At 51.7% G+C, this 12,814-nt stretch overlaps 1 protein-coding gene across 16 annotated transcripts in view; it reads left to right on the forward strand.

Moving 5' to 3' along the window:
- RBFOX3 (RNA binding fox-1 homolog 3) overlaps window positions 1-12,814 on the forward strand; it is a 524,709-nt gene that overhangs the window by 368,310 nt on the left and 143,585 nt on the right. For 5 of the 16 annotated variants that reach the window (XM_050764336.1, XM_050764338.1, XM_050764339.1 and 2 more), the window contains one exon: window positions 10,345-10,384. The exons of the other annotated variants lie outside the window; for them this stretch is intronic. The gene's annotated coding sequence lies outside the window, so the exon portion shown is untranslated. The remainder of the gene's footprint in view (window positions 1-10,344; window positions 10,385-12,814) is intronic. 16 annotated transcript variants of the gene reach the window in all.

Consider the following 12,814-nt stretch of genomic DNA (forward strand, 5'->3'; position numbering starts at 1 on the left):
CTTCTATAATCCCAGCACTTTGGGAGACCAAGGTGGGTGGATCACTTGAGGTCAGAAGTTCAAGACCAGCCTGGCCAACATGGTGAAACCCTGTCTCTACCCAAAATACAAAAATTAGCCAGGCTTGGTGGTGTACACCTGTAATCCCAGCTACTCAGGAGGCTGAGACAGGAGAATCGCTTGAACCTGGGAGGCAGAGGTTACCGTGAGCCAAGATTGTGCCACTGCACTCCAGCCTGGGTGACAGAGTGAGACTCTGTCTCAAAAAATATATATATGATTATGTTATCTGTGTGTGTCTACCTGTGGCATTACCGAAGCCAGTCGGGGTGGGGGGATGGGCTGGCCATATCTCCCACCCTTCATCCTGGGCATTTTTCGGACCCCCGCCTGGCTCCCGTGGGCTCCACAGACCAGCCATTCTAGCCCCCAACCTCCAGCAAACTTGGCTTGTTAGCTACTTTTATTTTGTAAGTAGGTTGATGGAGGCGGATTTCTGAAAATCTTAGAGGAATGAACAGGTTGGTTTCTTAAGAGATTTGCTCAGGAAATGCAATTTTGCCCATCTCCCAAAGGAGAAAGGACACGTCTAAATTATTGATAATGAAACATGCTCATCTAAGAAGGCGGCGTTCTCCAGTTGCCTGCGTGCTGAGTGCCGTCTGCCCTGTGTATTAACTCGGCTCCTTTTCCTGTCTCTGCCGTCCTCCCTCCCGCCCCATCCCATTGGCGCTGCTCACAGCCACACTTGGGCAGGACCAAACCCAGCATCCCCCACAACACTTCTGCTGGGAGGCCACGTCCTCAGTCCAGCCATGTCCCTCTCTGCAGAGAGGTGGTGCCTCTTCAGGTCTCAAGGAGTTTCCATCTCTCCGAGGGATGTCGGATGGGTCTTGAGATCTCACCACCACGCCTGTGAACATAGCCAGGCTGGCTCTTCATACTCGGGAGCAGGGGGACAGGAGCAGCACACAGCAGTCAAGTGGGGACTGGATGGCCATCTGGACACCATCATTACCGAACTCTGTCTCAGCTGAGTGTTGGAGGGAGTGTGGCGTGCAGCGCCAGCTCTGGGGAGAGCAAATCAGAAAGGGACTCCGCTTCCCTTCGCAGTAGAAGGAAGAACAGCCCACTCAGCGTAATCAGACACCAGCAAAGGGAGGTGACCAAGAAATCCGGGAGCCCAAAGGTGTGCATGGCCCCCTGTCCGTGAGCAGTTGGGGGCGGAGACTCTTCCTCTCATGCAGCGCTGTGCCCTGTGCCTGGCTGTAAGGCAGGGAGGGAAGGAGGCACACAGCCCCCTGTGGCATCAGGGAAGACTTGGAGAATGACCTGAGGCAGGGTCGTTTCAGCCTGTGTCCATGTAATTCTATAGATGGTTTTCCATTGTCATAGCCACATAAAATCAGACAGAAGCACATCAGCAGACAGAAGTCAAGGTCAGATAGTGGAAGACAGAGAGGGCAGGAAAATGAGGCAGTGGGGCTTTTAGATACAACCAGCAAGGTTGAGCCACAATTTTTTTTTTCTTTTTCTGACTTGCTTGTGGCTGAAGCAAAATGGGAAATGGGGCCATTGACATGATTCTCATTGTCTTAAAAAGTGGATTAAAATCCGTATGTCCGCTGGGCATGGTGGCTCATGTCTGGAATTCCAGCACTTTGGGAGGCCAAGGCAGGCCGATCATTTGAGGTCAGGAGTTCGAGACCAGCCTGAGCAACATGGTGAAACCCTGTCTCTACTAAAATACAATAATTAGCCAGGCATGGTGATGTGCACCTGTAATCCCAGCTACTCCTACTAGGGAGGCTGAGGCAGGAGAATCGCTTGAACCCAGGAGGTGGAGGTTGCAATGAGCTGAGATCATGCCACTGCACTCCAGCCTGGGTGACAGAGTGAGATGTCTCAAAAAAAAATCCAAATGTTCATCCGCGGACGAATGGATAAACAAAATGTGGTGTATCCGTATAGTGAAATATCACTCAGCCTCACAGAGGACTGAAATTCTGACCCAGGCTGCAATAGGGATGAACCTTGAGGACATTATGCTGAGTGAAACGGCTGGGCACAAAAGGACAAATACCGTCTGATTCCACGTAAATGAGGGTCCCTGGAATAGGCCGAGTCATAGAGATAGAAAGTAGAATGGGGGTTGCCAGGGGCAGAGCAGGGGAGTGGAGAGTGGATGTTTAATGGGGACAGAGCTTTGGTTTGGAGAGATGAAGAAGTCCTGGAGATGTGTGATGGGAGTGGAGATGAGCGGTGGGAGTGGGGACGGGCGGTGGGAGTGGGGACGGGCGGTGGGAGTGGGGGTGGGTGGTGGGAGTGGAAGTGGGTGGTGGGGGGTAGGTGGTGGGAATGGGTGAATAGTGTGAGGTGCTTCATGCCACTGAACTGTGCACCTAAAGATGGTTAAAATGGTACATTTTTTGTTATGGGCATTTACCACAGAAAATTCAAACAAAACAAAAAAGTAGCTTCCAAATACATGTCAAAGGAACAACCATTTTCCTGGGGTCCTTTGGTCTGAACAGTCTCTCTCAGGGTTCGATTGTGTGAGGCCACCTTGGCATGTGTCGTCAGTGCCTCTCAGGGGTGGGCCAGTGAGTTCCGTTCAGCCCACAGGTGTACGCCAAGTTCTGCGCATGCAAAGCCAGCACCTTCCCCACGCCCTCCCACCTGAGGGCAGCCAGGTGCCTGCAGACCTCATCCCACCAGACAGAACCTCTAATATATCACCCAAGCAATTAACTGTGGTCGAGTCCGCGGTCCCAAATGGCACCCCTGGGCAAAGGCACATGGGCCTTGCAAAGCCCCCACAGCTGGAAGACTCAACTGGCCACAGAAGGTTTGGCCTGGTGTTGGGCGTTGAGGCTGCACACGTGCTGGGGTGGGAGGCAGGTTGGAGTTAGACCTGGCAATGAGCAAAAGGAGCACAGTGGGTTTGCTCCCAGGGCCACGTTGCTTTGCCCCCTGCTCACTCTGACGCTCCAGGCTTTACCCAGGAGTGCTCAGCCTGAGCAGAATAATCAGCTCTAAGCACAAGCTTGTGGTCAGGTGGGTCTCGACGCAAACTCCAGCTGCAACCGCTACCAGCTGTGGCATTTAGGGCAAGCTGCTTCACTTCCCCAAGCTTCAGATTTGATTCTGGAAACGAAGTGATCATAGTACCTGCCCCCTGGGGTGGTTGTAAAGCTGAAATGACATCATCAATGGCATAACCCCAGAAAAGCACAGTCCCCAGCAGGTAGCCTGGCACGCATTCAGCAAGCACTAGGCGTGCATGCTGCTGTCACAGGGCCCACAGCAGTGTCCACGCAGGCAGAGGGGGAGTAAGGCCCCACTGGAGCAGAGCTAAAGGCCTAGAGTGCCTGGAAGGACCTTGAAGGTGGGACTCCAGGCAGGTTGCTGGGGAGCCCTGTCCGGGCTTCCTGGGAGAGAAGGCTAAACTGCTCTGAGCACAGCGTGTAACCCCTAACCCCTGCCCTGCTGCGCTGTGGAGGACCAGTAAGGGGATGGCCCTTTCCCATGGGCCTAAGTATGGGCTGTGTGCTCAAAATCCAAAGCCACTCCAGTGGCCACTGTGATGGCCAGAACCTGCCAGAACTGCCCAGTCTCACTAACGATGACTCAGAGCCATAAACCAGATCCCCTCCCCTGCCCTCACCTGTCCTATGCTCCCTTCCCCTTCCCTCCCCTCTCCTTTCTCTCCCCTCCTTTCCTCTCTAAAGGCAAATTTCTATTCAGAAAAAGGAGGAAAATATCACATTAAATAGATGTGGCTCTCCTGCTCTGATCACCGTCATCACAAGCCAGGTTTAAGCCTCCACAGTTGATTTTTTATTTATAAAATTGCACCCCTCACCTCCAGTTTCCCTTAGGGAAAGAGCACAAACAGATCGTTTCAGAAAATCTGAAGTAACACAACAAGAGAGTGGTGCACGGGGAGTTTCTCAAAGCTGCCTGGAGGACCCTCCACATGGCCTGCCCCCCACCCCGGGGCTCCTCAGGTAGCACCCCCTCCACCAGCAGCGGCAGCATGCTGGGAACCAGAGCTCCCGAGGTCTTTCCTGGCACCAGTGCCTCTGCAGCAGGAATAAATCTACTCTGACCATAAACTAGGTCCAAGCACCGTCACTGCACATTTAGGAAAACACGGAAGAAGAAAAGCAAAGAATAGAGTGAATATGTGGAAACTGTGTGCTGGATTGAATGTCAGTCACTCCTCAAAATTCCTATATGGAAACCCTAACCCCCCAAGGGATGGTATCTGGGGATGGGGCCTTTGGGAGGTGATTAGGGTTAGATGAGGTCATAAGGGAGGGTACCTTTGCAATGGGATTAGTGCCCTTACAAGAATAGACACCAGGGAGCCTGCTTTCACGCTGTCTCTTTGCCACGTGAAGACGCAGTGAGAAGGCCTCTGTCTACAAGCCAGGACAAGAGCCTTCACCAGCACCCAACCGCGCTGCTCCCTAATCACAGACTTCCAGCCTCCAGAACTGGGAGAAACACATTTCTGTTGTTTAAGCCGGCAGCCTATGGTATTATCATGGCAGCCAAAGTGACAAAAACCATCTCCCTGCTTCAGACAATCAAGCTTCCTCCCATACAAACAGGTCCATGTGGTCACAGTCATCTTCCTCAGCACCTTCCACGTCAACATCAGTTAGGTGTGCTCCCCTAAACCCTGGCACCAGGACAGGCCCCATTTTTCCCTGCCCCTCTTCCCAGCCATCATCTGTGGCTGATTCAGTCGTTCTTGTCAGTGGAGTTAAGAAAAGGTGCAGGTTTCCCAAAATGATGGAATCTCCACATATCACCTCCCGAGAAGCACGGGATGGCGTTACACAGAGGGCTCAAACTTAAAAGTGAAACAGGCCGAGTGCCGTGGTTCACACCTGTAGCCCCAGCACATTGGAAGGCCGAAGTGGGAGGATCACTTGAGGCCAGGAGTTCAAGACCAACCTGGGCAACATACTGAGACCCCCCCCCAAATCTCTACCAAAGAAAAAATGAGAGAGAGAGAAAGAGAGAGAGATCCAGCCAGCCAGGCATGTTGGTGCATGCCTGTAGTCTCAGCTACTTGGGAGGCTGAGGCGAGAAGGTGACTTGAGCCCCGGAGATTGAGGCTGCGGTGAGCTATGATTGTGCCACTGCACTCCAGCCTGGGCCACAGAGCAAGATCCTGCTCAAAAAAATTTTTTTTAATTGAAAAATTTAAAAAATAAAGTGAAACAAACCAGGAAAAACATCAGAACATCCCCTTTCTCATCTTGGAATCAAGGGTAAGAATGTATCCCTAGGGCCGGGCACGGTGGCTCACGCCTGTAATCCCAGCACTTTGGAAGGCCGAGGCGGGCGGATCATGAGGTCAGGAGATAGAGACCACAGGTGAAACCCCGTCTCTACTAAAAATACAAAAAATTAGCCGGGCGTGATGGCAGGCGCCTGTAGTCCCAGCTACTCAAGAGGCTGAGACAGGAGAATGGCATGAGCCCGGGAGGCAGAGATCACACCATTGCACTCCAGCCTGGGTGACAGAGTGAGACTCCGTCTCAAAAAAAAAAAGAAGAAGAAGAAGAAGAAGAATGTGTCCCTAATGGGGCTGACTTGAGGTCAATGATGTATATTCAGTGCCTGACGCAGTAGATGTTCAATAAACAAGAAACGTGATGGCCACTGCTAAGAAATTGACTTTATCAAAGAGCCGGGGACACATCCATGCAGAAATCCATGTTCCGCTTGCTCTGTGCCTTTCTAGACCTTCCCCGTAATCAAGTAACTTGCACCTAACTGGGGAGAGAAGGGACGTATGTGTGACGGCAAAGCTGAAGGGCCACCGATGAGTGGCAGTGGTCTGATTTCGACATGAGGGTTGTTTTCTGACCAGTTGTCTTGCATGATCCACTAACGATGAGTTTTACTAAGGGACACGTCTGCTTTTCATTTCAAGGGCCACACAAGCAAGCCCCAGTTTCATTTCTGAAGAATGAGATGTTTTATGGACAGAAGACAGCTAGGGTTAAAGGCTTTGGGAGGTGGGAGACTTCCATTGTTTGGACGGAGTTCAATAAAGACAGAATCACATGTCCTTGAGGAGAACTGCAGGGAGAAGCCCACAAGGACCTCGTCTTTGGAGGGACTGGTGCGAAGGTGGGAGGTCGAGCTGTGAGCCAGGTGGAATCAAGGGGCCTAAAGGAGAGACAGGACAGAAGGGAGAACAAGAGAAAAGGCCTCTCCGGGTAGATAAATGCACATCCGTGGCTGGGATTCCCCAAGAGCAAATATTACTCTCAAAGGATCCAATCCCATGCTTCAAAACAGGGGTCCAGCTCTGACCTCTGGAGGCAAACGCTTACCTGTTACAAGGCCATTCCATTGTTCATTCATTCATAAACATCCTTTCCTTTCCATGCCTCTGGTCCATGGTGGCCCCACACCAGTGTCTGGGGACACTGGAACCTCTAAGACATGGCCTCTGCCCATGGGGGTGTCACAGTCTAGTGGGAAGGCAGACCACGGGCTCCACATTGGACGCTCACCCTCTGGGAGTGTGGAGACAATCTGAGCCTGGCAGGTGGTTCTTGCTCTGTCTGGGCTTTGCCGAAGGGCGTGACTGCACGTGCACTGGGGGAAGTCGGCACCACTGTGCTGATCCCTGTGTTCCTCCATGAACCTGATTCACGGAGGCAAAAATTACCATAATTGATTATCCCGCTGAGCGGCTGAGAGCAGTGTTTGCTAACAGTGAGGCTGAGAATCAGCTCCGTATTTCATGACCCTGGGAGCACACCCATGGGATGTCATCCGAAAGGCCCGTGGAGTGGGAATGAACCCGGGGGCCTCTCTCCTTCCGCCACCCCCAGGATTGGGTAGGTGGGGCAGGGACCAGAGACATAGAAAATGCTGGGAATACAGAAGAGGATGGGGAGCCGGTATTCATCTCAGAAACACAAAGCCAGGCGCCATCCCAGGGACGGGCAGCCAGGCCACCGCAGGAGTGGGCGCTCTGCACGGAGACCACCTTCCTTTCCATGCGCAAGGGCCTCCCGGGAGATGCAGGGAATTTCATGACGCTGGAGGTTCTATGAAAGGACAGAGGATGAAGCTGGGCCCAGGGAGCTCCTGGCCCGAAGAGCCAGGAAAACAGGTTGGACCCTGTGGTTGAGGCATCAGGCTCAACCGGCTCTTTGACCATCCCTCTAGTACTGGAGCTTTCAAAAATGAGAACTCTTTGGTGATTGAAATGGGGCCCAGCCTCCGGGCCTCCAGATGCCACTGCAGCCCCTGGGTTCACACAGTGCAGGTGGAACGTATTTCACCTTGACCAAATAAAAACGCTCGTAAGTGTGTGACACATTTAAGAGAACTCGAGGGATGCCAACAATCTCTCAGGAGAGAAGGGTTGGCAGAGGCAGGGAAGCTGGGGTAGATGGGGTGGGGTGAACAGCGTGCTCTGCCAGCTCCCATCTGGGCTGATGTGGCCCAAAGACTGGGAATTCCAGAGCCGAAAGGTGTTATTGTGCTGGGAGGAAATCTAAGGACTTGGGCACAGAGCCTGGACCAGTAGAGGAGAAAGGACAGGGGACACGGAGGTGTTCGGGAAGAGAGGTGAAACCCTGAATCCTTGGCTTAGTCCTGCTTCACCTTCTCAGCCCATGGGCCCGAGCCTGCCTCCAGCAGAGCCACAGACCTACTCTTCCAAGGCTCCGGACCTGGCTCCAGATCCACATGCCTGGCTGTGTGTTTGTTCAGTGGGGCTGGACTCAATGGAACCAAATTGTATTGAATTGGAAGAACTCACTTCAAGAAAAGAAATCACCAATAAGAAAATCCAGCTGGGTGCGGTGGCTCACACTGTAATCCCAGCACTCTGGGAGGGCAAGGCAGGTGGATTGCCTGAGGTCAAGTATTCAAGACCAGCCTGATCAACATGGTAAAACCCCATCTCTACTAAAAATACAAAAAATTGCCAGGCATGGTGGCATGTGCCTGTAATCCCAGCTGCTTCAGAGGCTGAGGCAGGAGAATCGCTTGAACTGGAGAGGCGGAGGTTGCAGTGAGCTGAGATCACACCATTGCACTCCAGCCCGGGCGACAGAGCGAGACTCCGTCTCAAAAAAAGAAAAAATCCCCCAAATTAACGAAGGCAGCAGCTGATGCAAGCCGCTCAGATGACGCATTTCCTTTCGAAGTGACTCTCACTGGCAGTGCCTTCCAATCACACCTGCCCTTCTCAGCGTCACTTTGTGAGCTGTGTGTGGAAACGGCTCCACGGGCCAGAAGTTACCTTTGCCATTTTACTGGGGAGTCTCGAGAACAGGGACTCCACGGAGCTACCTTGGAAATGGCCTGCCCAGTGCCCAGTTCAAGTTCAGCTGCTCCGTGGCCCATAGCCCTCCCTGATGCGGCTGGGAGGGGCCCGCCTATGATGTACCCAATACTGCCATTGTGATCTGCACAAACCCAGCAGGGAAGCCAGGCCCTATGCAGTTCCATGTTCTGTGGCCACATTCGTTCTCGCCTCCCACAGGGTGGGGTACTCCTTTCCATCTGCGGGTGAGACAGGCAGCTCGGGTAACCTGCTCTGGGGGACAGGCCGGCTGACCCAGTTACTGTGGTCACAGTCGCTTCACCGGCTGGGGCCTTGGTTTCTTTATCTGAAGAATGGGAAGAGTGAGAAGTGTGCCTGCCTGCTAGAGCTGTTGGGAGGGCTGAATGAAGCAACGTACAGGAAGCGCCTGGCTCATAAACCGTGCAAACGAAACGACCGCAGTTACCTTTTTACAGTGATGTGGATGAGGACAGTGGTGGTGATTTTTCTAGATCTGAAGAAAGAGGCCTAGTCTGACGGTCTTTCAATTCCAGAAGCTTTTCACTTGCTTTTAGTTTTTACACTAAGTTTAAAAAAAATACGCACGCACACACACACACATATGCACGGGAGGCCGGGGGCAGGGGGTGGCATCTTAACAGGTATGGATATTCTTTTTGGAGTGACGAAAAGGTTCAGGCATCAGAGAGCAGTGGTGATTGACAGCAGTGTGAATGTACTCAATACCACTGAATTGTACATTCGAAAATGGTTAAAATTGCAAATTTTATGTTATGTGCATTTTATAATTTAAAAATGTGCAAGTCATGTACACAGGAAATTATGAAACATTACTAAAATAAAGGAAGAAAATCTAAGTTTGTTTAAAGCACACTGTACACACACCCCTTTGTTTCTAAACTCCTCAATGACCTACTAAGTAAGAAAAGGAAGGTGTCCAGGCACGCGTGTGAAGTCCCAGGCCCCGGGGAGCTAGCTTTGTGACTTACGCAGGAGCGGATAGCCTGGCCCGGGGCCCTGGATCATAAAGTGAGTGAGTGGTGATCCTTGCCAGTCTGTCCGTATCACTGAGCCGTTCCTGCTGCTGGTGCACCTGACTCACAGTAACACACAACGATTGCCTCTATAATTATGTGTTTGATGGGATTTAGAATTTGCTAAATGACTTTTCTTTAATAACATAAAATGAACATGCAGGCCTAGGCGGGTGGATTGCCTGAGCTCAGGAGGTCAAGGCCACCCTGGGTAACATGGTGAGACCCCATCTCTACTAAAAATACAAAAAATTAGCTGGGCTTGGTGGCACACATCTGTACTCCCAGCTAGTCGGGCGGCTGAGGCACAAGAATCGCTCGAACCTCGGAGGCAGAGGTTGCAGTGAGCCAAGATCGCGCCATTGCACTCTAGACTGGGCGACAGAGCGAGACTCCGTCTCCAGAAACAAATTAAATAAATAAATAAAATGAATGAGCATGCCATGACTGCACTCAAAGTGACAGTGACCCCCGCCCTACACCTGGAGGAGGAAGCAAATCCCCGCAGCAAATCCCTGCAGCGTGGCAGAGGAAACCCAGTGTGAAACTAAATGTCACCATCAACAAGCCACAAGGCCTGCATTCGTGGACAACCTCGAACCAGGTGGTAGGGTGCTAGGAGAAGAGGAAAGGGATTGCTTGGAGTTTGAGGCAAAGGAAAGAAAGAGAGGGGGAAAGAAAGGAACATCCAGAGTAACAGAGAAAATGAGTCTGAAACCTCTGGGTGGCCGGTCCACCGTGCCCTATTTTGCTTTATCTCTGCCTGTTATCTAAACACTGCCTCCCAGCCATGCTTGAGATGCAGATGGAAGCCAGAGGTTAACCCGAGCAGGTTTCCTTGGACTCCCAGGGAGATGATGCTTCCACCTCCAGACTTCCCTAGTCGATGAGCAAATAGCATCGCCAGCAACCAGATGCATGATGACAACATTGATTGTGATTCTCTCTCCTTTCTCTCTTTTTCTTTCTTAGAGAGCCCAGAGTGCCTCGGGGAAAATTGGCTGAATAAAAGGTATAAAGACTTCTCTATTTTTCCTGAATAGTTTTTGACAGATATGAGCATGTTGAACATCTTGGGAGCTGCTGATAATGAAAGCCCGGAGTTTCTGGGGTTTCCCAGCCACTGGAGGGAGGAAGAGTTTGGGGGCTGAGGAGGGAAAGCTTGGCGCCGTTAAGCACCTCTGTGTCGTCTTCTCTCTTGTCCCCCGTGGGCAAGCCCAAAATGTGCTGGGGAAAGCAGGACTGGGGGCCAGAGGGGCTAAAGAGGAAATGGATAAATGGGGTGAGGATGGAGGACGATTGTTTTTAGGCAATTCTGGCTGGCCTGAGAATCAGTGTCGCTGCCTTCCTGATCCTCTCCCTCCCCCAACCCTAAGGTCCCCCACCCCAGCTGCTCCGTGCATGGCCACCCATCCCTCAGGCAGTCCAAGCTCACTGGTCCAGGGTGGTCCAACTCACCTCCATGGCCTGGTCTCCTTGGGGAAAGGGGCTTCAGATATCGGCTCAGTTCCCAGTGTTGACCCTTGCTGGGAGACTGGCTGCTACGGCCTGAGCCCATTGGTTCATTGCTCCGTACCTCCAACCCCATTACCCACCTGTGGCTGACCCCCTCCACGGATTCACTTGCAGAGTTTACTTTAGGGAGATTATTATACAAGTATGATGCTTCTGGACTTTCGATGGGGTTAAGTCCTGATAAACCCATCATAAGGTGAAAATATTGTAAGTCAAAAATGCATTTAATGGACCAGCCGTGGTGGCTCATGCTTGTAATCCCAGTACTTTGGGAGGGCAAGGTGGGCAGATCACCTGAGGTCAGGAGTTCAAGACCAGCCTGGCCAACATGGCGAAACCCCATCTCTACAAAAAATACAAAAATTAGCCAGGCATGGTGGCGGGCATCTGTAGTCCCAGCTACTGGTAGGCTGAGGCAGGAGAATCGCTTGAACCCGGGAGGCGGAGGTTGCATGAGCTGAGATCACACCATTGCACTCCAGCCTGGTCAACAGAGCAAGACTCCGTCTCAAAAAAAAAAAAAAAAAAAAAGCATTTAATACCCCTAAAAAACCCAACGAACATAAAGTCGAAAAATTCTAAGTCAATTGTAAGTCAAACCTTCGTCAGTTGGAGATCATCTGTAACGTATATTTATTGAGAACAAAATTAGAAAATGCAGACTTGCCAGGAATTTGCAGCCCTCGGCCCTCAGAGGGCCTCTCTTCTGCCAGGTCCTGGGTCTTGGGTGGTGTGTGTACAAGGCCAGCACAGCGTTTTTCAAAAACCAGGACCAGAAAGTAGATCCGTCGGGGTTAAAGGAGTACGAAGTCTTCTTCAGCTAAAACTGGAAAAGTCTGGCACTCTTTTTTGTACTGCGTTTGCCCTAAGCCCACCCTTGGCTCAGAAGTAGGCACTGACCAAATGGCCTGGAGCTAGACCTGACATTAGAGCTAGACCTGAGCCGGGGGCTTCCGTCCTAGAAGCCGGTCACCGCGGAGCCACTCAGGGCTGCGGGCAGAGGCAGCTCGGACTCTGCTCCCGGCTTTCCGGCTTTCCAGCCGGAAGAGAACAAAGAGACAGAGCCCAGGGGGTCCCCTTCACAGGGCCTCGGGCTTCCCACAGTGGGCCGTGTGTAACAGGGTTCCCCCTACCGAGTGGGCGCCCCTGTCTGTCAAGGTTAGATGCAGTTTTCCGTGGGAGGAGAGAGGAATGCCGCCGGGTGCTGGCCTCACAGGTGCCCCCAAGTGTTCGCCACGAGTAGGGCAGCAGCCTTCACACAGCTGACTCCTGAGATGCCACCACTGTAAACTGAATCTATTTTACAGGGAAGCATCGGAAGGAGCCTCCTGGTGAGTCGTTTGTAGAATAAAGAATCCATTTGTGGGGCTGGGCGCGGTGGCTCACGCCTATAATCCCAGCACTTTGGGAGGCCAAGGCGGGCGTATCTCCTGAGGTCAGGAATTCAAGACCAGCCTGGCCGATGTAGTGGAACTCCATCTCTGCTAAAAATACAAACTTTAGCCGGGCATGGTGACAGGCACCTATAATCCCACCTACTCGGGAGGCTGAAGCAGAAGAATCGCTTGAACCTGAGAGGCAGAGGTTGCAATGAGCCAAGATTGCGCCACTGCACTCCAGCCTGACCAACAGAGCGAGACTCCGTCTAAAAAAAAAAAAAAATTCCATTTGTACTCTTAAGTATTGATGCAGTCATTTACCTGGCCCTGTAAACTTGGATGTTTTTTAAATAGCTTTATTGAAGTACAATGGGCGCATGATAAACTTCACATAGAGTATGCAATATGATAAGCTTTGATATATATGTATACCCATGACACCATCACCACCATCAAGATAATGGTTGTGTTCATCACCCACAACCATTACATTGTGCCCCTTTGTAATGTCTTCTTCACACCCCACCCAATCCCCTCTTCCAAGGCAA

The sequence above is a fragment of the Macaca thibetana genome, chromosome 16 (assembly GCF_024542745.1).
Source record: "Macaca thibetana thibetana isolate TM-01 chromosome 16, ASM2454274v1, whole genome shotgun sequence".
Classification (NCBI taxonomy): domain Eukaryota; kingdom Metazoa; phylum Chordata; class Mammalia; order Primates; family Cercopithecidae; genus Macaca; species Macaca thibetana.